Source organism: Arachis ipaensis, chromosome B09 (genome assembly GCF_000816755.2).
Source record: "Arachis ipaensis cultivar K30076 chromosome B09, Araip1.1, whole genome shotgun sequence".
Taxonomy (NCBI): Eukaryota; Viridiplantae; Streptophyta; class Magnoliopsida; order Fabales; family Fabaceae; genus Arachis; species Arachis ipaensis.
Window position 1 is genome coordinate 1429344 of NC_029793.2, and position 5245 is coordinate 1434588.

Below are 5245 nucleotides of genomic sequence, written 5' to 3' on the forward strand. Positions count from 1 at the left end.
TATTTTTATTTGTATTTATTTTAATTTTATTATATTATCTCTTTGATATTTTTTTCCATTCTTCTATAGCATTAGTGTTATTATTTATTAATGTGTTGAATCTTGAGAGGGACTAAAGAAAAAAGTAAGAAGTGTGTGGGGCTATGTAAGCCATGTTTGATGTTCCCTCCAAAGTAGTCCAAAGTATGATGTAGCTTTGAAGTGCGAGTAAGACCTAAGATTTTAATGTGGATATGTAATGCCTACAATCACGGATAAGGGAAAGTGTCATCTGTGGTCACCACCTACTTCTTTTCTTTAATTCGGTGCAAATATTGTTGAGACTAGTGTAACAAACGCAAAGAGTAGTTAAAACACTTAAGAATTTTGTCTATCAAATATTCAGATTTTATAAGGCACAAGCTAATTCGATACTCGTTAAAGATCGAATTATTTAAAAAAAAAATTATCAAAATTATCAAAATCAATCTATGTACATATAATATAATTATTATTTATATCTTTTGCAATTAGAATTAGTATCAAACTCCAATTAGGTATGATTAGAAATAATTGTTCCTTGTTAAAACAATGTGTATGGCAACCCATTCTAAGTACAAAACTGAGAAAATGACTTGCGGACTTTTGATTAAACAAAAAGCAAGGCCTTCCATTCCTATAGTTGTCAAATGATGAACTCCACATGATGGATTATCTTTTAAAAGTCTAAGCATCACACTCCATAAATTAAAATAAAATAAAGTCTTTTTTGTAATGGATTATATATTTGGTTAAATTGTCTTAAATTTTATTACGATGGTATTAATTTTGTTTTTAAAAAATTAACTCAAACATAGTAGATATCTGTCTCCCACGCGAAAAAAAAATAAACAGAGACCCGTAATAAAGATAAAATAAAAACGAAATACATTTTACCTATGAAGTATGGACACTTCGTTGAGTTGTCGTGTCCGCGTGTCAGACACATTTCGGACACGATACTTTCTGACATTCGTCCGATATGCGTGTCTGCTGTATCCGACCGTATCTTAATAAAAAATATCCGAACACACTTAAATACCATCACGTGTCAGCGTGTCCTGTTTTATTCTTAACATATATTTTTAAAATAAATTTAGATATAGTATATATATTTATATTTTAATATTAATAAAATATCAAAATATCATTACGATTTATCTAAAAAATATTTTATATTTTATATGTATACGTATCCCCGTGTCATGTAAAATTTTAAAATTCACGTGTCCCATGTCCGTATCAGTTACTATCCATCATAGCATTTTACTAAACAGAAATAGAAATAGGAAAGAAATGATGAAGAAAACAGAATAAATATCATAGTATCTTATTATACATCATATTATGCTAAAATGGTTTTATAGTCAAAATTGTTAACAATTTTCTTTCAAGTTTTTTGTTTTTTTGTCTTTCACCATCTCTAATTATAGAATTATTCTCCCTCTACTTTTTTTAACTACTTGAGCCTCCATATATCTTCTCTAAATATGTCTATATTACCTCTCTATAATGGTCACCTTCTAACTTAGAGATCAAGCTTTAAATCTTGAAAAATAGACTCTAGTTTTGAAAGTAAGATTATTATTGTATCTATTGTATTAATTATGATATATTTCTATTAGATAAGAGTATTATGGTCAACAATGACTTACTATTTCCGTGAGATGAGGTTCCCCTGAAAATCATCATTTATTTTATTTTAAAAACTTGACACGTGTTAATGCTGCTTCCTACACATTAACAAGTGAAGCTGAAAATAAGAACAAAATGTAATCCAAAACTTGTTTCAGCAACATACATATGACAGGTCACTTTGTCCCTATGGCTTGTCACAATCTTCCATCCCTTACCTTCACATGCTCCAATTAGAATTTGGAACAATAATTATATAAAGGTTCACGGACAAATTTTGAAAGATTAGATCACTATTCCCATGTGAATTTAATTACAGATTATAATGATTATGCTTGTCACACATTTTAACTTTCTAGGTTTTGTGACAATTTCTATGCTTCTAACTTACAAGTAGTTATATATGTTCCTTGAATTATGTCAGTTTTATTGAATCTAGATTTATTTGAAAACTTGGATGCAAACATGAGTAAAAAGTGTTTGTAATAATTTAATGATATGTATCACACTTGGCTTAATCAAAGCGTATAGATCTCATAACATTACATACAAGGTAGAGAAAATTGAAATTGAAATTTTACGTGAAATCGAAAAAATAAATTAAGTAGGTAGAACATCAAATTTTAACAAGATTTAAATTATAGGGTAAAGTATATTTTTTATCTCTAAAGTTTAATAAAAGTTTTAAAAATACTCCTTAAATTTTATTTTGTTTTAATTTTGTCCTAAAAGTTTTCGATTTGCATCAAATATACCTTTAGAGGCTAAATTTTCAAAAAATTCAAGAGCAATAAAACAATAATACATGAAAATTATGCTTGATTTGCTTGTGTTGAGGGGTTGTTATCTTATGAAATTGTTGTTGAATCGATCTTAAATTTTTTAAAAAATTAGCCGTCAGGGGTATATTTGATGCAAATCGAAAACTTCTCGGACAAAATTAAAACAAAATAAAACTTAGGAATATTTTTGAAACTTTTGTCAAATTTCAGGGATAAAAATATATACTTTACCTTAAATTATAAAATTGTTAGACTTAGTATAAATTTCGTAAAATTAATTGACTCATTTAAAATTGTAATATCGAAAAAATTTTAAGAGTTAAAATCAAAATTCTAATTATTATTCTTTTTTTGTTTTCCATAGTATCCTTCAATCCGATAGGCCAAAGACTAATTTGTCGCGGACTCGTGGTATTGAGCTCTATTAAGGATTTGTCGCTGGCCAATGAGTTGATGCATGCATAAAGCAGAATTTAAACCATCGACACTTATTTAAATGAATTAGTGAACTAACCAGTAAACCAAACTCAACTTGATTAACATTCTAACTACTATGACTACATCACATATTAGTAGATACAAATACTAATTAATGGAAGTCAAGGATATAATTATATAAACGGTAAGTAATAACATGAATTTCATGTCTAACCATGAAGCTAATAATAATGAGAAAGTAGCTAGTTACTACAGTGAGGTAGGTATCATTTATGCACAATGCAAGTTGCGTAAGCAAATGAAATTGGTGGTTTCCTCTGCCATAATCATAAAAGTAAAAGCAAGACTTTTGAGTAGTGTTGATGAAATGTGAATCTCTAGTAGTAGTTATGGTTTGAGTCATATTTAATTAAGAGAAAATAATTATTAGTTCATTGCATTTGGTTGGTAAGGGTGTGTTTAATTTCTTTGTGGACACAATAATTGAGCTTATAGAAATATTATAAAGTGTTTAGTTAACACCTTAGGATGCAAACCTTAATCCATTATTTAAAATTCCCAAAGAAGCTTTTAAATGTAGCACTTCAAAAAGTATACTTTGGTCTAGCATTAGCATGAATCAAATGTAAGATTATCAAACTCTCGAGTTAATCCGTAAGCACACAAATTGTTACAATTTTTTGTATGTCTTAATAGGATATGTTTGTTGTTATTTATTTATCTTCGGAATTCTAAGAAACCAAACAAATTAGTGGAGTCTAAACTCTACACTCTATCAAATAGACAAAAAAATGAAAGGAAGTGATCAAGTGTTGTAGTGGGGGGTTTCACCTAAATGAAGAAATGGCGAATGGGTCCTTTCCTTATTAGTTGGGCCTAATGGGCTTCTTCAGCTCTAGTCCACAGCCCAAATCAAATCTACATCACAAGATCCTTATATCTTAATGTCCACAAACAAAATCCTTAAATTTTTAGTCAATTTTGACTTTTGAGTCCGGCATAATCAATTCATATTATAAATTAGAAAAAGGTAAACTATATTTTTTATTCCTAAAATTTGGTAAAAATTTTAAAAATATTCCTAAGTTTTATTTTATTTCAATTTTGTCCCAAAAGTTTTCGATTTGTATCAAATATATCTTCGACGGCTAAATTTTCAAAAAATTTAAGACCAATTTAACAATAATGCATGAAAATTATGCTTGATTTGTTTGTGTTGAGGGTTGTTTTTATGAAATTGTTGTTGAATGGTCTTAAATTTTTTAAAAAATTATCCGTTAGGGATATATTTGATGCAAATCGAAAACTTCTAGAACAAAATTGAAACAATAAAACTTAGGGATATTTTTTAAATTTTTATCAAATTTTAGGAACAAAAAATATACTTTACCCATTAGAAAAAAATGTGAAAAGAAGATCATCATAGCAGTTGAAGAGAAGGATGGATGAGATAGAATATGAATAAGTAGCCAATGGTAAAAAAAAATTTAAAAAGACTATATATAAAGTGATCAAATAATAAAATGTCATAACGTCATTTGATTCATGTAGTCGATCCCAAGATAAGATTTTGTTATTTTTGTTGATATTATAAAGTATGTCTCCTCTTATAAAAAATTTAATTAAAACTATATATATAATATAGCTTAATATTTCAAAAAGAAATTGAGAGGAATTTTTTATCATTATGTTGAATTTTTAATCAATGGTTCACTGATCCATTTTCTCTATTCAACAAGTTAAGTGGCTGCCGACAACTGTGGCCCCCGCTAGCATCCAAACGTGGCGCTCCAAAGGACCACAAATGACTAATCTGTAATATCTGTACTATTTAAATCTTTACCAAAACTAGAGCCACATTCAGAAGTTTGAACTGTTTTTCAACATCCACTTACAAATTAAATATTGGTCAATTATTTGGTCCCTTTCATTTTTACGCTGAATTTGTCCAATTTATTTTTAAAAAATAAATATTAAATATTTAAAAATTATTTATTTTTATATTTTTAAATCAAATATTTTTTTGATAAATTAGCAGCAACCAGGACTGAGTGACTAATAAAGTGTCTTACTATCTATAACTCAAGTATGGGTAATAGAAAGAACAACTACAACTCGAAGGACGAAGGTATGTACAGTTGTAGTGAAGTTTGAAACTGTGACAAGGGTAATGTAAAAGGGGAAAAAAAAAAAATTAGAACGCATCTTATTTTCTTTTTGATTTTATTTTAGGGACAATGTAGTGTCGAAATAGTGTAGTATAGAATCTTTTGTTATTTCCCTTAGATAGTCAGTTAATGTAGTCTTATAACATATGTAAAAAAAAAGAGGGATTATAAATTCTACTAATAATGTCATAATTTTAAAATACA